Consider the following 22,307-nt stretch of genomic DNA (forward strand, 5'->3'; position numbering starts at 1 on the left):
GCCATCTTGGAAAGGGGTGGTGTGAATGTATTTCCCGTCAGGTGTTTCAGTGCCCTGGACCTCGAGGTTAGTGCCTTTATGCCGGGGAAACATGCACCTACATTTGGATTGTGCCGATGTGTTGAGCAGTGCTCTAAAACTTAAAACAAAAACTCCCCACATAAGGACCTCCTCATAACAGGGCTGAAACACTCGCCATCTTGGATAGGGGGGACTCGTGTGGATCTAAAGTTTTACTATTTAGCGTCCCAGATTGAATTTTGATTGCTCTGAGGTGATGTCTTATGTATATATAATATAATCTCCCCATTTATGTATATATAGTGTAATCTCCATCCCACCATTTATGGTATTGTGGCTTACTACATGTATATAGGTGAGTCTGAAATAAATGGGAGGCGTTTATCCACATATATATTCCTCTGGTAAATATGCTGCAATCTAAGTGACGCATTGGTCTAAAATGAATCCATGTTATCACTTGTGGGATCCCCCGGCATGATGTCACTTGACGCATTTATCAATAAGTACAAGAAGGCCCTTGCCCTCAAAAGCCTAACAACACATCCTCGTTTTGTGGGTTTTTGTCAAAATCTCAGGCACCGCAAGGGTCTAAAACCCTCTCAGGGTCCTTCAACACGATCACAGAGAGGGTTGGCGGAAGCGAGCCTCGCTCGTTACTATAGATGTATCAGTGCTTTAAGTACTCAGTATCTCGCCTTCCCCCATTCGATTTGGTCGTTCAATCCCTCTCGGTCGGTCTTCTCTTGGAAAATCCATCTAGCTTCCTTTGAAGCCAAGATTTCTTCCACATTCTGAGGCTGACCCATCATTCTTTCCAAGACCACCCAGGTAAAGGTGTGCTTGGTGTGATGGCAATGTTGTACCAGCTTTGTCGTTAACTTGCCTGCTCTAATGGTGCTAAGATGCTCTTGCATTCTAATTTTCACCTTCCTGGTAGTTAGTCCTATATATTGAAGGTTACATTGGCAGGTTAGTCTGTATACAACATTAGCAGTGTTGCAGTTGCTAAAATACCTCAAGAACCAGGTTTTTCCTGACTTAAGAACTACACTTTGGGTTTTCTTCGTAAGTGCGCACACTGAACACGACCCACACGGGTGGGGGCCAGGGGGGATGGAAGACTCAATAGATCTCTGTTCTGCTTTAACCCTTGAATGTACCAATTTATCACCCAGGTTGCTCGATCTTTTAAAAGCAAACCTGGGTGGGGGCATCTTAAAGCCCTCAGTAGATAGCAGCGCCCAGTGTTTACGGATGGACTGTCGGATCTTAGTGGCCAACGGGTCGAAAGTCATGACTACCGGAAGGCAGTCTTCTGTAGTTTTTTCGTTCTTTTGCAGTAAAACACTCCGGGGGGTGTTCAATGCCCTTTTTCTGGCTTGTCTGATGGTCTTCCGTGGGTACTGTCTCATTTCGAGTTTGGCACAGAGTTCTTTTGACTGATCCAAGAATGTAGTGGTCGAAGTACAGTTCCTACGGTACCGAAGAAATTGACCGACAGGAAGATTATCCCTGAGTGCTCTGGGATGGTACGACTTATAGGAAAGGAGAGAGTTCTTGTCTGTAGGCTTTTGATGTACTTTGGAACATAGCTTACCCCCTTCTGCATAGATGTCTAGGTCTAGGTACACTGCTGTGTGGTTGCTATAGTTCCATGTGAACCTCAGACTGGCATCCTGATGGTTAAGCCAGTTCAGGAATTGTAACAAACCATCCTCTGTACCTGCCCAGACGCAGAGAATGTCGTCAATATATCTCTTCCAGATACGGATGTTACTCTGGAAGAGATTTGACTGATGGTATATGACATGCTCCTCGAACTGGCCCACATAAATACAGGCCAAGCTCGGCGCCATCTTAGCGCCCATAGATGTGCCCGTAGTCTGCAGATACAAAGTATCCTTATAGCAGAAATAATTTCGTGTGAGGGCCAGTTCTATACATTGTAGTATGAAAGATTGTGGAGCATCATAGAACCACTCTTGTGCCTTAAGTGCATGCGCTGCTGCCACCAGCGCTGCATCCTGTGGTATACAGGTATAGAGTGACTCTATATCGATGGTTGCCATAAATTCATTCTCTGGATCAAACTGCAACCCTTCAAGAATATTAAGGATTGCTGTGGTATCTTTTACAAATGATTTCTGGTTGATGACTGATTCCCTGAGGAAAAAATCAGCAAATTGCGAGAGAGGCTCAAGTACAGATTGGATCCCCGAAACGATTGGTCGACCGGGGGGAGGACGTTGAGGTTTATGGATTTTGGGTAGAATGTAAAACGCCGGAGTTCTTGGCTTGTCATTAACCAAGAACTCGGCTTCTCTCGCTGTTATCCATTTCTTCTCCTTAGCCTCCATCACCATGGTCTTAATGGTCGCCAACAGTTCTCTCTGGGGATCCTGAGCTAATGGACGATAGTTCTGGCGTACACTGAGTAATCTCAACACTTCAGTGTCGTAGTCGATGGTGTTCATTACTACTACAGCCCCTCCCTTATCTGCGTTTTTGATCGTCAGATGTTGGTTGTTCTCAAGGTCCTTAACTGCTTCCCACTCTACCCTGCTCATGTTGTTAAATTTAGAGCTTGTGTTCTGCTGTTCCAATTGGGAGATGTCCTGCAGTACCTTGTTCTCAAAGACCATTACCTCAGGGCCTATAGTTGCATTAGATGGACAGAAATTGGATGGTTTCCTAAGTGTGGTGTTAAACACAGTTGAAGTATCCTGTGGTTTATTAGCGAAGAACTTCTTTAGTTTAATTCTACGCATCGTTTCATGAAGTTCAATCCTACATCTAAAGGGGTCGTGTGTAGGGGTGGGAACAAACCCTAAACCCTTGTTCAACACCTTTTCCTCATTGATGGTCAATTCATGGTCGGATAGATTCACCACTATGTTATTCAGAGTCATAGCTGGTTCCGTCCGCGGCTGCGTGTTATTCTTGGGGAGTGGGTTTGCCAATGCTGATTTTGGTTTTGGTTGCCCCTGCCTCGACCCCTGCTCCGCGGACCTCCCCCTCTGTTGCCCCTGTGGCTCTGTCCTAAAAAAGACCGCAGAAGGGATCCCAGGTCTTCGTTGTTTGTCTCCTGTTCGTTGAATCTTACTCTCGGGGGGTTAGATTGTGGGCCCAACTCCTCCTCTTCACTGGAGGTGTTATCAAATGTCCAGTTATTGGGTGCGCGTTTGGTCTGTTGTTTTCCACCCCTCCCTCTTCCTCCTCTAAATTGGTGTTCAACTATCTGGTCGTAGTATTTGTCCTCCACGTAGGGGAAAGCCCACTCGTGGGAAAAACGATCAAGATTTCTTTTGAGCCCTTTGATCTTTTGATTGATCATATAATTTTTATACTCGCTCAGGTCTTCCTGAATCCTTTGGAGCTGTTCCTTGGTGTCCACAAGGGTAGTGTCCCTCCTTATGCTCTCTTCCAAATCAACAATCTCCTTAAGGAGCTCTTCGCTTAATCTCTTTGCAGTGTTGATTATAAGGATTAGCCAATCTCGTGTACATTTATTGGCTATATAGCTCCAATCCAATCTAAATGTTTTGTCTTCCAGGAGTTTTTGTTTTAAGTTTTAGAGCACTGCTCAACACATCAGCACAATCCAAATGTAGGTGCATGTTTCCCCGGCATAAAGGCACTAACCTCGAGGTCCAGGGCACTGAAACACCTGACGGGAAATACATTCACACCACCCCTTTCCAAGATGGCGCCCATTCTAGCTACGCGCAGAGGAAGACGAGTAGTGGGCGGGAGCATAAATTGACCGCGGGATCACAACACCGGTGACCGGCGGAGAGAAGGAGCTCCGTGAGGCTTTAGGTGGTAAGGAGGTGTGATGTATGAGGGGAGGGCGCTAGCATGTTGCAAATGCTTTAGTGTTAGAGGCCACGAGACTATCGCCTGCTAGCATGAGAGACCGGGCTACGAACGAGTCAGAACACCTCTTAGTTTTAAGGACAGAACGGGGCTGGCCTGCCGATGAGAGAGGGGATTTGTATTACAGAGGGAATACAAGCAGTCCGACATGACTTCAGAGTCTTTTTTAACACCCGAAGGAATACGAATATCTATATGGCGAGGGAGATCATATAATAGGCTGGAATAGAACACAAGAATATTTTGAACAACTGTTTAAAATTATTAACAGATTGGCATTACGGTGGAATGCCACACAAAACCCCGAGGACTCACATAAGGAGCCTATTGGTGACCTCATTCATCGAGCTGGTACGCGAGGCCAAGGCTCCACGAGGGTAAGGGAATAATGATTTATAGACACACGCATTAGAGTCCGATTGGACCTAGAAAGAAGGGATGAACACCATAGTTAAGTGTTATGTGTGTATTGTCTTTTTACTCTTGGCAGTCTCCGAGTGTGATTTTAAGAAGTGTCCTTATCGTGTGCCATGCGACGTTTGTTGCCCTGACGAAATCGCCAAAAAGAATCCAGGCGATGAAACATGTTGGCATGTAAGGAGGGGATGCATATTCAGCAACCTTTTTAATCATTGAAGTAGGTGCACTCCTAAGGCGGAATAAAGTTGGAACCTATAGTGGGTGTACCTGTTTCACTTTTTAATCTTCACTATTAAGTCGCACTACTTGTTTTGTTTTGGCTTTATCTTTTGGACACCTCTTTATTGTTTTGGAGCGTGATGGCTGCCGATGATGAGAAGAGTGGGCAATGCTGACGAGTACCAGCCAGCAGGCTCCATTGGGGTTGCGCACGTGAGGTGCCATCACGTCTCTTTCACATTTTTTGAAAGTTATTTGTTTATTCACGGTTTCCTCAGTAGTTAATCACATTGAGAAACCCCAGGTGTACTACACATGTGTTTAGACACCTTCACGATCATTTGCGAGACTGCTCGGAGTAAAACTGCTAAACGTTTTTGTTTTTTAAGTAAGTGAAGGTAGCTAACTAGCTGGCAACTACCCCCAAAGACTTTTTTGATTAGGGGTAGTACAAAAGACCTATAAGGTTAGAACCAGTATGTATGGCATAACAAACCTTCTGACACCCAGGTCTTTGTAGTATTAAACTGTTCAGGGGGACCAGCACATTCCTAAGAAACTGTTACATCCACAAAAGAAGCAGTTCTCTAGCAGTTCCTGACACTTTATCTGCCTTGCAATGGATTCTTATAGCTTGGTCCTAATGCAAGGGATAAAGGATGCTGAAGATGCTGCGGCTGTGACGTATGTCGACAGGGATCTTATGGTCTTATTATTATCTTATCTTATGTGCTGAAAATGTGACAATAGTCAGGTGTACAGTGTTGAGCCCTTCCACCTTGTTACCAGACGCCTATGGAGAAGAAGTGAGCGATGAAGTCGAAGACGATTGTCTGGATGTGACGGAGCTTTGTACTAAGCCCCGTCCAGACACACAGGAAGAACCCCCGAAAAATGCAGAACATGAGTTGTTTGTAGATGGCTCATGTATGCGCCATGAGGAGGGAGGGCTGAGTGCTGCTTACGCTGTATGTACATTGGCTGGAATAGTCGAAGCATCCTATTTGCCAGTAGTCAAATCTGCACAAGTAGCCGAATTGGAGGCTTTGATTAAAGCATGCGAAATGAGGAAAAATTGGAAAGTAACCATTTTTACTGATAGTCAGTATGGTTACGGGGTTGTGCATCATTTTGGCCAACTTTGGATACAAAGGGATTTCTTGACTTCTTCAGGATCTTCAATTAAAAATTGAAATTTCATAAAGGAATTGCTTGAAGCAATACAATTGCCAAAAGAAGTGGCAGTGTTCAAGTGTGCTGCACATCAGTCAGGAAATGACAGCTGGTAACAGGTATGCTGACCAAGTTGCCCAACATTGTGCCAAATATAAAATGGCAGTGAACAAGAAAATCGAAACAAATGGAATCAGCTGCCAACGTATGCTACTTTCAGGATTAGAGATATGGGAAGAAGTAAGGATGAGCAGAGATGAAGGAAAAGAAAGAATGGGTAAAAGCTGGGTGCCAAAAGAGGTCAGAAGATGATGTATGGATGTACCCACATGGCAGGCCAGCAGGGCCGGACTGGGAATAACAACCGGCCCTGGCAATGTGCTCGGCCGCCCCTCCCCCCTTCCCCCCCGGGAGGGTGCCGCCGAGCTCTTTGCAAAGACCGGTTTTCGGCGATTTTGTTACAGGGATGATTTTGCAGCTATGCTGCAAAATCGGCCCTGTAACAAAAAACCGCCCCCAGGGGCCCAAAACCGGCCCCCACCCATGTGGTGCACCGGGGGATTGCCCGGTGCCCGCTACGGCCAGTCCGGCCCTGCAGGCCCGTTATGCCAGACTGCATGCTTTCACGAATGGCTAGAATGTATCAGGGAGACACTTAAATTGGCAGGGATGCCATGATCAGACTATTTAGACAGGATTGGTTTTAAACAAAGTTCAGGAGTGTAGCAGAGAAACTATGCCAGAGATGCTTAATTTGCCAACAAATGAATCCCAGACAAAAGACAGTGGTCTGTATGGGAACAATTAGAAAAGTGGAAGGCCCATTTATAAGACTACAGAGTGACTTTATTCAATTGTCCCCTTGCAGAGGATTGAAGTACATACTTGTAATAGTCTGTTTTTTTTCACGGTGGGTGGAGGCATTCCCTACAAGAAGAAATGACAGTATAACAGTTGCCAAACTTTTGCTGAGGGAACTGATCCCTCAATTCGGTTTTCCAGTAACTTTGGAATCAGATAGAGGGTCTCATTTTAATAATGAAGTAATTCGACTAATCTGTGAAGCATTTAAAATTGAACAAAAACTGCACTGTGCATACCGCCCAGAGGCTTCTGGAGTGGTAGAACAACTGAATGGCACTATGAAAGCAAGACTGGGAAAGATATGTGCATCTACCCCACTGGATTGGCCTGATGCTTTACCTCTTGTTCTGATGGGGCTCAGAAGCATTCCTGATAGAAATACAGTGTTGAGTCCCCATGAAATACTCATGGGAAGAGCAATGAGGTAGGCATGAATACCAGGACACAAACTGTTGAATATAACTGATGATTTAGTATTGGAATATTGCAAAGAACTGGCTGACCTAGTGCGTTCTATCTCTCACCAGGTTGGAGAAAACGCAGTTGCCAGGCATCCGAATCAAGCACATGATCTGAATCCTGGTGATTGGGTGGTGGTGAAAGAACACACTTGAGAGTCGTGTCTAACACCCAGGTGTGGAAAACCACAGCAAGTTATATTGGTTACCACCACAGCAGTGAAATATGCAGGCTTACCTAATTGGATTAATTCAAGCCATACCAAGAGAGTACCAGCACCTGGCACAGAAGGTTCTCAACATGCACAAGCAGTTGAGACTGCGGAAGGTTGTACAGCTGAAGGATCTAGAATAACAAGCTCTGAAAAAGCTGATCGAGAACAATCAAGCACAAGTCAGGATGACTGGATACCAGTGGTTAACATACCTGAAGTAAATGTGAAAACAAGAAGCCAAATCCATTTAGAAAGACAGGAGAGTAGTAAGGACCAGACAGGTATAGAAGAACCAGCTCAGGAAAGAGATGATACGCTATTGGAGAACCTGAGCAGGAACAGATAAGGAGAGAACAATCTACTCAAACTGAAGTGGATGCAATAATGAATGAGTCTGAGGAGGGACAGATAGGTCTAGAAGAACGCGTTTGGGCTGCATAAACCCAAAGTGCGATAAGACCCGAGCAGGACCAGTTAGGCTAAGAAAAACAATTTCAGGTAGAAGAAGAAGAGAAAATCAAGATAAAACCTGAACAGGGTCAGACTAGGGAAGAAGAACGCATCCAGGCAGAAAAGGATGGTACAGAAGTAAGCCCTGGACAGGGTTAGACAGACAGGAAATCTGAAGACGAAGATAACCAAGTTGTGCCACAACATAACGAAAATAAAAGAACACTTGAAGACAGTGACAGTGCAGTGCATGCAAAAAGAGTCAGAAGAGGTGACAATTGGCCGAGTGTTGTGAAGAGGCTAAAGTATAATTTCAAAACAGTTAGTCGAGAGCCTGATCAAGTAAACAAAATTTCTAGTCAGTCGGGAACATCTCCCGAACAGCCCAGACGACAAAGTCAAAGATTGAGAATATTGAAGAATAAATTCAAGGGTCCTGAATGGACCTATGTAATTCTTGAAGAATTCGAGAATCTAGATTTGAATGAAGACATTGATGAAGAAATGTTAACAAGACAGATTATTGAAGAAGTGAGACCAACCTGAAAATTTCTCAAAGGAATTTTGAATTCCACAAGTAAATCGAAAATATAGAAGAAGAAATCTTCTTGACTCAGAATGGCTGATGAGAGGGCTGCTGGAAAACCGAAACGAAATTGTGTACAAAAGTGTTGTAGAATATGCATATGTAGTATTTGTAGTACTCATAGTTTGGTTGCCACTGACAGTAGCCATCCCTTATTTGCTGGTTACAAAAGAAAGGAATAACACAGAAATGAATGAGAAAGTAGCTAACAATAAAGGAAATAGGGTAAGATTAGAAGCACCAGATGAGAATAAGATAAAATGAGACAAAGTAGATCTAAACGCAGCAGATGAGTTAGACATATCCCACACTGTGACAGACAATGACACTGCTTTAAATGTATTTATAAAGTTACTAGTGTAGTACGAAGACACTATGGAAATTAGTGATTGTTATGTGTGTATGAAATTACCAGCATCAGTAGCAGAAGGTGAGACATATCATCATATTCCATTAACATATGATATATCTTGTAGTGTCTTAGCAAGTTTATTTTATAGAACTGGAAAACTACAATATTATTATTCTAATGTAGATGTGTTGTTTTCCGAGGTTCCTATGCGAAAGAGCATGAACCCAGTTCTTAGTACTAAAGATGCACAGTTTATGGGAGAATATTTTCTAACGATGAAGACAATAGATGTAGCCCAAGCACAATTTAACATGTAAATTACACGGAGAACAAAATATATTTTTGAATTTAGTTGAGCAAAGGAGACAGGACTTCCAGAGAAAGGCTTCTGAACCGAAACCACAGATACCTCAATGGGCTGAGAAAAATGAAATTTATAAAACTCGCAAGACTTGTGCTGCTATGTCCCTGGACTTTGAAAAGAAAGGGAAGATCTGCCTCCATAGATTAAAGACGGAATATAACAATATATTTATTGGTTCCAGTGAATGCGAACATAATTTCTTAGTTATTGGGGCATGGGGACTAAATGGTGCAACAGATTCAGTATTTCCTGGAATTTATTATGTGTGTGGCAATAAAGCTTATTTCAGGTTGCCAGGTCATTGGTAATGGAGTTGCTATTTTGGAATAGTATTCCAATGGTGTACATCACAGGAAGCAATAAAGACACAAAGGAACTAACACGTATAAAAAGAGCTAGTTTCTCTGAAATAGTAGGTGACATTTTCAGTGCATTGATACCTTCAGTGGGAGTAATTCTGAATTCCTGAAAAATTTGTCAGCTATCCACAGTAGTAGATCGGTTATCTACTGACACTGCTGGAGGATTCTTGATGATCAATACAGAACTGGTTGCGATCAAATCTATGGTTTTGCAAAATCGACTTGCTCTTGATATATTATTGGCAAAAGAGGCCGGAGTCTGTAAAATGCTGAAGGCGCAACATTGTTGCACCTACATACCTGATAAAAGTGTTGAAATTGGAAGATATATTAAAAACATTACAATATTGGAAAAATAATTAAAACCACTGGAAGTTAATAGTGTATGGAAGAAATTAACAAATAGTATTACTGCAACAGAGAGCTGGTTTTCTAACATAGGTAAGAGCATAATAGGTCAAATAATACTGCCAATTTTAGGGATAACATTAGTCTTAGCAATAAAGACATGGTTCAAATGTTGCAAGAAACGAAAAGGGTATGAAGTAAATGAAAAGAGTAAGAAAAGAAAGTATGAAGAGATACAACTTGAAGAATTGAAAGGAAATATATATAAAAGAATGAAGGGTCTAAAGTACAGAAATGAAAAGAAAGGCAATGAGAAGGTTGAAGAAGAAATTGAGATGTGCTAAAGTTGGCATATGATTTTCTGATAGAAATTTTGTGATGACATAAAATGCCATCAGAGTGGGGATTGATAGTGCAAGGACTCGTATAAAAGAGACTTGCTCGGAAGCAATCCTCTCAAATAACTTGTAATACCGTTAAATACTGATAACGCACCAGAAATGTGCACACAGAATCTAGGGGAAGCTTGCCTATGTGTATTACTAACAAGTAACCTGTGTGTCTCTAAAATGGCCGCTAAACGTGGGATTCTGCATTGCGCAAGCGTCTACTGCATCTACGCAGTATGACGTACTATCGCCTGGAGGGAAATCTTTGCAGCTGCGCAGTTGCCTTTAAAATGTCCGCTTGGAACTCACATGATAATGCGCATGCCTTGCTGAAACTAAACCATGTAAGTTTACTAAAATGCTAATGCGTAAGATTTATATAAATAAATGGGAATAGAGTAGAGATAAAATACTATTTCTTTGACCTCTCTATTAGTTCATATTTGGGCCTCCATGCAGGACTGAACTTTGCACATCATGTGACCACTTCACATGCGCAGTTGAAACAACCCAGGAGCCGTGATGCAAAGCCTTGAATGTCATCCAAAAGAAGAATAGTAACATGCCCTGAGAACAAGCATGATGTCCTGAGAATGGAAAGAATTTTTAATCAAAATGTATACATTATGGGCCACATGCATCAACGAGAAAACTGGTCGCAAACGGGCAGATTAGCAGAATCTGCCCCTTTGCGACCGGTATTTTTGCATTTGGGATGCATCATCCCAAATGCAAAAATCGCAATTTAAGGAATCTCTAAATTGCGATTCCTTAAATTGCGATTACATTTAAGGAATCCCAAATTGAGATTCCTTAAATGCAATGCATTAAAGTTAAAAAAATAGCGATTTCGCTAATAGGGGGAGCAAATTACCATGAAGTTGAACTTCATGGTAATTTGCAAAAACTTAGAAAAATGCACTTTTGTGCATTTTTCAAAGTTTCATGTTGCGCACACACATGCCCTTAGAGCATGTGTGTGTGCAACATATGTGCACAGATCAATTTCAGGGATGCAATAGGGTGTCATTTTGACACCCTTGCACCCTTGAAATTGCATGAGCAATTTGCGAGTACCTACTGGTACTCGCAGTTTGCTCATGCAATCTCCAATTCATTCCTATGGGCCTGGAGGCCCATAGGAATAATTGGGACGGCATTCCTTAATTGCGAGTCGCAATTTGCGAGTCGCAATTAAGGAATTTGTAGGAATCGCTATTTTTATAGCGATTCCTACATGCATAGGCTTTTGCAATTCCTTAATTGCGATTCCTTAAAAATCGCAATTTAGGAATCGCAAAAGTCTTTGTTGATGCATGTGCCAGTATATTGATTAACTTGTGAATACGGGTGGGAAATAAAGCATGGGAAAGTAAGTTAAGGGGAGGGAACATAGAACAATGAGCTTAAAGAAAAGTATTAAACTTAGAATGGTGTGATGATCATCTCCCCTTTCCTTGTCCAATCAGAGTTAGGAGTTTCGTATATTCGAAACATTCAGGCATGGTACATGCCATTAGAAAGGTATAATAGAGGTAGTTTAGCTAGATTAGTTACCACAGAGAGACGGAGAATGCTGAGAGACTGAGATGCTGTCCGAAATTTAAAGAAAATACTGAAGTAGATCCAAATCCTGACTTAGAACTTTTTAGCCAACTAATTAGAGAACATCGCGGAAGAATCGTGAAGGCACATAATAGGGAACATCGAGGAAGAATCCAGCAGGAAGATAGCGTCAGAGAGGGGTGCGGCGCAGGTGTCGTAAAAGAGGTCATCGATCCTGTCCTGAATCCTGTCCTGAGTCTTGGTCGCCTGATCTGTCCCAGGGGACCATTCCCAATTCCTTGGCCAAGAGGTTGGTTTCCACACCATACTAGGGAAAAATAATTCTGTGTAGTATGTCAATGTACTGCTCCCTCTATTCCTCCCCACACAGGTTCTATCATCGTAATAATTTTCTTTAACTAATATTCTGAGAGAATTATTTTCTCTTCCTCTCCTTATCGAAGATGGTGTTCTAACTGTATTGTGGTTCTTGACTCACATGAATTTACTAGATAAACATTTTAAACTCTCCTGAGTCTGTGGTTATTTAAATGAAGGTTTGTTAGATGCAATTTTCACCTATTTAGTTAACTAAAAGACCCATTAACTAGAGGAAAATATATCGGATCAAGAGGTTTGGTAAGATATGATTAGATAAAATTCATCTTACAGGTATTAGCACAATAAATTGACCCCAGCGGTATTTATTAGCCTATTATGAAGGAGTGTGTGTTTATGGGCCCAAGTGAGTATTTTGCAATGAGTATCTAAGGTTAGAGACCCGCTGGATCAGTTTGACCTGCATGCCCCCACCTCCGCCACTAGGCACCCCCCGGAGAACTACTCACCGGAGCGAAGGAAGCAGGATGGCAGAGTTGGTCCGGAAAGATTACTCGGGCCGCAGGTGTCCGCTCAGGCAAGATGAGGAGTCGGTGGCATCACCACAGCCCAGTCCGAGCACCAGCCCCGTGCCGGCAGGAAGGCCCCGACGCTGCACCAGGCCCCAGTGGTGGATCTCGGCGTGCCTGCATCAACGGGGCCCAGGAAGGCAGCAGTCAATGCCTCAGTACAAGGTGGGTCTGTAGAGCACAGTGCTGGGGGACAGCACTGAGATTGTCCGCAGGATTTTGATTCGATTATAGGCTTGGCTGGCAGAGCCCACTCAGAGTGTGGCCATCTTGCAGCCGGCTAAGCCACGGCCCCTCCTATATGAGGATTTTAACTTATAAACTGCAAGTAACAAAAAGATCTCTCTGACATAGCAGTAACCGCTTGACCTATTTACATTATATGCATTTTGTGATCTGCATGGCACATGCTTTTAGCAGCAGGCATATTAACCCTCTGAGCTGCCTTAGGAGGAGTCAAACTTCCTCTAGACAATCCTCCATCTCTCTCCAGGAAGAACATTCATCACCGGAGTAATCTTGACATTTTTTTGACGTTTGAAAATTGCTGGAGGCAAGGAACGAGGCAGCAGGTGATTTTCAAGCCATGATATATTTGCAAACAGGGCGCCCCCACCCAAAGTCTACGCCCTGAGTGGTGGCACCGATCGCACTGCCCTTGAGCCGGCCCTCTAACCACATATTCTTTCTTCCTTCATCTAATTTGTTTCCACCAGAAGTTGTCTGAATGGCTGACTTTAACTTGGAAGAACTAAGTGTAGACCCGACTCAAAATTGAGGTGCAGACCAAAGATCTGATAGACAGCGTTCTCTGTCATGTTAGAGACTGAGTAACCTGTCCGCCAATCTCTAAATCAGGCCCTTAGACTGAGTATCCTGTCCGCCAATCTCTAAATCAGGCCCTTAGACTGAGTAACCTGTCCGCCAATCTCTAAATCAGGCCCTTAGACTGAGTAACCTGTCCGCCAATCTCTAAATCAGGCCCTTAGACTGAGTAACCTGTCCGCCAATCTCTAAATCAGGCCCTTAGACTGAGTAACCTGTCCGCCAATCTCTAAATCAGGCCCTTAGACTGAGTATCCTGTCCGCCAATCTCAAAATCAGGCCCTTAGACTGAGTAACCTGTCCGCCAATCTCTAAATCATGCCCTTAGACTGAGTAACCTGTCCGCCAATCTCTAAATCAGGCCCTTACTCCCTGTAGTCCATGTGCAGGAAGTATCTGTTTGCTACCGGGCTTCACCTGGAGGTGTATCTGATTGTCTAGCCGGTGAATGTGCCTGTTCTGCCATACCACTGCCTGCCAGTTGCTGTTTTTTGACTAGTGCACAACATATAATTTGCTTGGGGACTCGACCTCGCTGAATAAAACATGAGGCAAAGCAAGATGTTATCCACAGGAATCTCAGTACCTTACCCATCCCTGGTGTTGTTTCTTTGCAATCTGGCATTTGTAGTGCTGATTTTGCAAAGGGATAAACAGAACAACACAGCTCGAAATAAAGAGAGAAAACACATTGACTGAAGGAAATATTCACGGGTGGAACTGGGAAACTTCAAAGCTTGACATGGGGCAGTGTGGGCAAATCGTGCTGCAGCCTGGATGCGGATTCCCAGTGTTTAATTTGAGAAAGGGGTTGCCGGTGATAGCCAACAACACTCATTTTGGGGGGACCAGCATTTATTTTTCTGCATCAGACTTGCACCAAGAGCAAGAGATAAGCAAAGTGGAAAGACGGAGGTAGAGAAACACCCAAAAGATGTCAGAAGGGGAGAAAGCAGGAACCTGAGTGTGGGGAGATGAGGAGGATTATACAGTGTATTTGAGCAACCTCACTGTGTAATACACTTATCAATCCCTTTAGGACCATTTGGTTTCATCTGTCAAACCCTCAGCTCAACCCTCGGTTGCTGAGGTAATGAGAAGCAAGGTTTACACAGAGGAAATAGTGTAAAACATTTAAACAGCATCAACACATTTGAAGAAGAAATCGAAACAAAACAAAAAAAATCTGACACCAATTTATAAAAATAGATTGTATTTTTAAACAATTTTGGCACTAGTACAAAAAGATACACCGCAGAGTTCCAGAGATATACATTTTACAAGAATCAATAAATCAAAGTGTTTTCATCCAACCGTGAACAAGCCTTGGCAAATTCAACAAATTTGACACTTAGAAACTTTCACAAAGAAAACTTGGGTAGGTGTCAATTTGGTTATTTGGGGTGATTAACTCCTGCAGGTAAACTAGTCAGGGGGACCAGCACATTCCTAAGAAACTGTTACATCCACAAAATAAGCAGTTCTCTAGCAGTTCCTGGCACTTTATCTGCCTTGCAATGGATTCTTACAGCTTGGTCCTGATGCAAGGGATACAGGATGCTGAAGATGCTCTCAAGATGCTGCGGCTGCGACGTGGTCGACAGGGATCTGCCTGCAGGTGCTCCTTTTTTTAAAAATAAAGTTTTATATAGCGCGAACATGACCCTAGGGGGTATCAGAGAGCTTTACATTATACCAATCAGAAACATTAGACAGTTGCGGGGGTAATATACATACATACAATGTTCGACATTCAATACAAAAAGAGGTAGACAGCGGTCTACCTGGGGTGTCTGATTGGGGGGGGGATAAGGAGAAATTCAGTTTTTTTGGTGTTGAGCATGATGTGACTGCTAGTGAGCCAACATTCAGTATTATATAGAATAGCGTTGAGGGAGATGAAGTCTTCTGGGGAGGCGATTTTCATATAAAATTGTGTGTCGACTGCAAATAGGTGATATAGAATGTTCCCAGAGTTCAATGCGTTTGCCAAGGGTTCCATGAGTAGATTGAAAAGAATGGGTGATAGTGCTGAGCCCTGTGGAACCCCCAAGGGTGACCATGGAGGATTGAGAGAGTGATTGCTTCATCATCATTCTTTGGGTTGTGTTGTTTAGGAAAGAGGTAAACCATCGCAGCACGGGACCAGATAGACCCATCCTTCGTTCCAGTAGGGACAGTAGGTTGTCATGTTTAACCGCGTCGAAAGCGGAGGATAAGTTGAGGAGTATCAAAAGACATAGTTATTTTTAATATGACGTCCCTTATGTGGGTGAGTGCTGATTCGGTGCTATGTCCTTGATGGAAGCCGGATTGGTTTTGGTCTAGGAGGTTGAATTTCTCAATGTGGTTGCATAATTGAATTTGTACACATTTTTCACGTAGCTTAGCCAGAGTAGGGATGTTGGATATATGCTAGTAGTTGTTGAGATCTGAAGAAAGGGAGTTGCCTTTCTTTAGTATGGGTGTCACATGCCCTACTTTAAGGCAGTCAGGTATGCTGTCTTGCCTAAGAGAGGCATTTACAATCTTTAACCACAAGGGTAGGATATAGGATTTTAACATTTTGAATAAGGAAGGAGGTAGTGGATCTGTGAAGTGACTGGAGGGATTAATCACTAGAAGATTGTTATAGATGTTATTTTCCATGTAGGGCATGAAGGTGTGCATTGTTTTTAGGAGTTGCGACCGGTGTACTACATCGGACCTTGACCTGGCCATAAGATGTAGACTCAAGACAAGACCAAAAACGATAAAAATCCACAATACAGGAATTATTAATCTTCAGTTAGCAAAATAACCTTGAAATACAGTTCCTTGAAGTCGATAGCTCCATCCGGGGCTATCACGGCGTCGTGAACAAACAAATCCAAACAGTTCTGGCTGACCGTGGCATCGCGGGCCAGCTACGATGTCGGAAGGACCCGCAAAACAGTACCTTTAGAAATACAGGGTGTCGACGACCTCTCATTGAGCTTCCGAAAGCACGGCATCCTCAGGTGTAGTTTCTGGAGGTCGGTGCAGGAGTCATCGGGCCCTTGAAGTCACACACATTGCAGATCGAACTCGCGGTTGATGTCATGAGCGGCGGCGTCAGCAGGCGTTGGGTGCAAAGCACGGCATCCTCAGGTGTAGTTTCTGGAGGTCGGTGCAGGAGTCATCGGGCCCTTGAAGTCACACACATTGCAGATCGAACTCGCGGTTGATGTCAGGAGCGGCGGCGTCAGCAGGCGTTGGGTGCTGCGGTGCTAAGTGCAATGGTGTGGCGTGCAGTGCCCTCAGGTCGTGGTGTGAGCAACAGCTCGGTGGCGGCATCAGATGGCAGCATCGGTGAGACCAGGGTTACGGTGAGAAGTGATGCAGTGCTCTTCACGGTGCTGGCAGGTCACGGTCCAGGAATCGGCAGCGTCATTGCTGAAACGCTGTTGTTGGCTGACAGACTGGAGTCGATGATACCAGCGTTGGTACGCCAAGGCTGCGGTGCGGAACAAAGGCGGTGTGTCATATAACTTTATAAGCGGTGCCCTCAAACTATGTGAAAGCAGCAGCATCGGTTTCAGTGAGGAGTGGCATCACCGGGGATACCAAGGCGGCATTGTGAAGCGATGCGTAGTGTGGTGCCCACAGGTCATAGTGCGTGCAGCGGCTCGGTGGTGGCATCATCAGTGAGACCAGGGTCGTGGTGTGGTGTTGCGGTGGTGCCCTCTGTGGTGCTTCAGGACATGGAGTCGGCAGCAGTGTCGCAGACGTCATCGGGTTGCTTTTCTTCTGTTGCAGCACAAAACACACAGTCCCCAGTGCTGAGGGCAAAAGAGCTTGAAGTCTTTGCTGTTCCCGAAACTTCTTGAACGGGGGGAAAGCTCTGCCTCAAGCCCTTGGAGAAACTCACAAAGTCGATTGCAGAAAGTTCAGTCCAGTCCTTTCACTGCCCAAGACAGAAGCAGGCCAACACAGCAGAGCACTCAGCAAATCGGTAGTTCCTCCTCACAGCTTCTCCAGCTCTTCTTCTTGGCAGTCTTCTTGGTCCAAAAGAGTTCTAAAATTCAGGGGTTGGGCCCCACTTTTTTATTTCCCAAAATCCTTTGTCCTCTCAGGCAGAGAATGTCTGTGGCCAGCCAGAACCAGTTCCGCCCTCTCTGGTGTTGCTTCCTGGCAGGAGGTGGAGACGGCATTGTCAGGCCCATTCCGGTGAAAGGAAATCTCCTCCCCCTACTCTAAATGCAGCCCAGGTCCATTCAGCCCTTTCCTGATGAATCTAAACTATCTAGACCCAAGGCTCCTCCTCAGCCCCTGTCATCCAAAACCCAGACAGTCAATCCACAACCCCAGCAGAGGCCTACTGGATGGTTGAGCAAGAAAATACCTATGTTCTAAAAGTGGTATTTTCAAAGACAGAATGTAAAAATCACCTTCACTAAAAGATGCATCTTTAGATTCTGAGTTCAGGAATACTAAACTTTCTTTTTCTACCTAGTTCCAAGGACCAGTTATATTTATAAGATGTTATAAACAAACTCCCCATTCTGTCCTATGGGAACAGGTAGCCTTGCAATAGTGAAAAACGAAATTGGCAGTAATTCACTATCATGACATGACAAACACACCAGGGCATGTCCTACCTTTCACATACATTGCACCCTGCTCACTGAGGTACCTTGGGCCTACGTTAGGGGTGACTGACATGTAATAAAAGGGAAGGTTAGGGACTGGCAAGTGGATGCACTTGCCAAGTTGACATGGCGGTCCCATACTGCACACAGGCTCTGTAATGGCAGGCCAGAGTTACATTTACAATTCGTTTGCGTGGGTGGCACAATCCAGTGCTGTAGCCCACTAACAGCATTTGATTTACAGGCCCTGGCACGCTCAGTGCAATTTACTTGGGACTGACAGGCAAATCAAATATGCCAATTAAGGAAACACCAATCCATAACACAGTTTACAACAGGAGCACTTGCACTTTACCACTGATCAGCAGTGAGAAAAGTGCACATAGACACTAAGCCAGCAAAAACAGAGTCAAAACCAGGAGATCAGAAAGCAAAACCTCAGGGGAAACATGCCAAAAGATGCCAAGTCTAACAGTTGGTATATTATGTGAAGTTTGCTAATGAGGCAGTTGATGTTTGTGATGTTGATGCAAAGGTATTCACAGGTGGATAAGGAGACAGTGTCTGTTTGATTGACTGAGAGTGTGTTTCGGTAGATGCAGGCTAAACCACCACCAGGTTTCACGGTTCTGTATAGGCGGATTATGTCATGATTACGAGGGACCAGTAGGTCTAGGATAGGTGAGGAGGAGCTGTTTAGCCATGTTTCAGTCAGGATAACAATATCAAGCTCATTCAAGAGGATGAGATTGTGGATGTCGGGGGAATGTTTGCTAGCAGATATGCAGTTGAGGAGTACGCAGTTCAGTTTGCTAGTAGAGTGGGTGAGTGCTGTCTGCACTATGTTGATATTTTTGAGGTTTTCGCTATTTATAGATCTGTTGTTGTGCATGGGTTGTCTGTAAGGGTTAGCTTGAATGGTTTGAATACTATCATGAAGAGGCTTGCTGTTGTCTATAGGACTGGCATAAGATAGGAGGAGGTTACGTATGTAATTGTCAGAAAACTCAACAATTAGTCTCTTGGGACGAGAAGGGTCGTTGGGGAAGGTATATTATTTTGAATAGTATACTCAGAGTGTGGATTTTTGGTGAGGTATCTGCTAGTTTGGTAACTGATTCGGTTCACAGTGGCACTAGTGGCTCTGTGCGAGTTTAGGAGTTCTTTGGTGATGGTTGATAGATTTGGCCCAAGAAGATGGTGCGGGGATCCTGGTTGCACAGTTGACATTCCACAAGGTCCTCTCTGGTCTGGCGAAAGTCCAGTCACCACTGGACTACCAGTCACACAATGTTGCAGTTACAGGCTAATCCTTCCTGAGTTGATAATCCACCTTCTGAGGGTGCAAGCAACTCTCCCAGAGCACTCCTGGGTCCAGCAAACTCGAGGGCAGCTCTGTGCATCAGGTCTTGGTTCTTGGTGCTGCACTGTGGTAGCAACTTAAAGACTTTGGGCTACCAACTTTCCCTAACTGTCCCTGTGTTGTGAACAGGAGGGCAGTCAGCAGACCTTTGGACTTCACTGGGCTTGACTAGGCTCATGAGACAGCATCCCCTCGAGCAGGACACGGCAGGCACAGTCCCTCTCTTCACTAGCCACCAGGTGTGGCAAGTGCACTTTTTTAATGGGCATCCTCTCTTTGATGGTCCTTCAGTGCAGCAGGGCAGTCCTTCTTCGATCCATCTTCCAAGTCAGTTGAGATATGAAGACTGGGTGCCAGAGATGTCCCTCTTATGCTTGGAAAAGCACTCAGAGCATGACGCGGTTGTTAGCCAAAGGGCTTCCCTTCCTCCTGATGACCACTTCCTGTGGTGGGTGGCCTCTGACAATCCCACTCCCAAGATGGTGAGACCCCCTCTCTGTGTTCAGACCTCACTAGCCCACCCAGGGTGTGCCTACCTGAGGGCTACACGCCCCTGGCGAAACTGGTTTGGCAACTAGTTTCCCCTCTCTGCTCCCCTATCCAACTTGTCTGCCTAAACAATGGGGAAGCCCTCCTCCTTAGTGTGATACTGTTTCCTTTCAAATGAGGCTTCTCCTTTGAAGCCTGACTTTTAGGTCTAATACCTATGTGGCTTCCTGCAGGAGGGAGGTAACAACTCCCCGGCCTTCATTCCCTCATTGTTCTCCTTCCTGAGAGTCACTGGCATGTCTATCCAGAAGGGCAGAAAGTTGTCTCGTGGAATAGGCTTCATGTGTGCCTTGAAAGACACAGGAGTTTTAAAGGCGACAAAATGGCAGCTATGCTAAAGCAGCACACTGCAACATGTTATGTTAATTTCGACTTGAGATACAAGTCAGTCTTAATGTAACAAGTTGTTAGATACCTTTGAGTTCCCACTTGGTTTGCACCATTCAGGAATTTAGCCCAGCTGAGGAGTCAGCGTGTAATCCTTTACTGCCAAATGGGCGACCAAGTCTTTCCATAGTAAAAAATGTTTTTGTGTGTTAACAGTTAGGACATGTATACTATATATCCTGCCTGTGTCATATGTTGCACTCTGCCTTAGGACTCAGTAGGCTTGACATGGGGTGACTTTCACAGATATACAGTGGAAGTAGTGGCTTTACCATTGATGTTCATGGAAAGTCGGTCTAGGAGTGCATTTTGAGGAAAGAATCAGAATGGCAGGTAACTCTTCTAGAGAAACTTATCAGATCCTTAAAGAGCTTCTCACTGTCCCTACTCCCCCGGTAACCCATGAGGTAAATTCTGATAAATGCAATCAACTGGCCCAGTTTTTTTATGTCAAAATACAGAACATCTTAGCCAGCCTTCCTCTGAGTACAGGTAGGGTAGACAAAGCAGTTCCAGAGGCTGAAAAGGTGTTTGATAGCTTCCCCTCCATCTCAAAGGAGGCTTTTTGTGAGGAGCTTTCAGCCCTGAAGAGCGGCTCCCCTTCGGACCCCATGCCCATTCGGATCCTCAAGCAATTTACGAACACCATTGCAGGCCCAGCTATCGACCTGCTGAATGCCTCATTCACCCACGGCATTGTTCCACCTAGCTGGAAGCAAGCCATTGTCAAGGCCCTTCTGAAAAAGCCAGGCCTTGATCCGGCCGATTTGGCCAATTACCGTCCCATCTCGCTTCTACCCGGGCTGAATAAGATTGCCGAGAAGTTTGCCAACCGCCACCTTTCGCATTTCCTGGAATCTAATGATCTACTGGGTCGTACTCAGACGGGCTTTCGGCCTGGCCAGGGAACCGATTCGGCCTTGATTTCAATGGTGGAGGAAGGCAGATGCATCTTGGATTCGGGAGGATCCGCTGCGGTGGTCCTCCTGGATCTAAGCGCTGCATTTGATACGGTTGATCATAATATCCTGATCAACCGTTTGGGGAAGATTGGAGTGAGAGGGTCGGCCCTCAAATGGCTTGCGTCGTACTTGAGTGGCCGGACTTATCAGGTCTGCGAAGGCAATCTTCGATCTCTGCCTACCCCCCTTCAGTGTGGAGTACCGCAGGGCTCCTCACTGAGCCCTACGCTTTTTAACATCTACATGACCCCACTGGAGGAGGTGGTTTCACCCTTCGGGGTGAAAATCGCAACCTACGCAGACGACACTCAATTGATCGTCTCGCTGTCTCTCTCGGAAAGCCAGGGGGAAAAGTTCGCACCATGTCTTGTTAACATCATGTCATGGATGTCGGAGTCCCGGCTCAAACTAAATGGGACGAAAACGGAGCTGATGCTTCTTGGCAATCTATGTTCAACTCTCCCCAAATCCATGTGGCCGGACAGTCTAGGTGCCCCCCCAGTTCCCAAAGAAGCAATAAAAAGTTTGGGGGTTTGGCTTGAACCTGAACTGTCAATGACCACTCAAGCTAAACGAGTGGCAGGGACCTGCTATGGACTGCTCAGGTCAGTACGGAAGATCCTCCCGCTACTCCCGGAAAACTCCCGAAAACTTCTGGTTCAAGGATTAGTCTTGTCAAGGCTGGATTATAGCAATGCCTTATTCCTTGGCTCACCAGAATCCACCCTGAATGTGCTCCAAAGAGCTCAGAATGCGGCTGCTAGAATGCTCACTGGTACTGCCAAAAGATCATCAGCTAAGCCTGCTCTCAAGGCCTTGCATTGGCTTCCAATCCGAGCTCGCATAAAATTTAAATCCCTTTGCATCGTGTTCAAAGCTTTGCAAGGATCAGGCCCTCCAATCCTTAGAGACCTGGTGCGCCCTTACAAACCTACGCGAGCCCTTCGCTCGGATGATGGTAATTTTGTGGTGATACCCAGAGCCAAAAAGGTGAAGTCCGGCGGTCGCCGGTTCTCTATTAATGCAGGCCAACTATGGAATGCTCTGCCGACGGCCCT

The sequence above is a fragment of the Triturus cristatus genome, chromosome 3_1, assembly GCF_964204655.1.
Source record: "Triturus cristatus chromosome 3_1, aTriCri1.1, whole genome shotgun sequence".
Classification (NCBI taxonomy): Eukaryota; Metazoa; Chordata; class Amphibia; order Caudata; family Salamandridae; genus Triturus; species Triturus cristatus.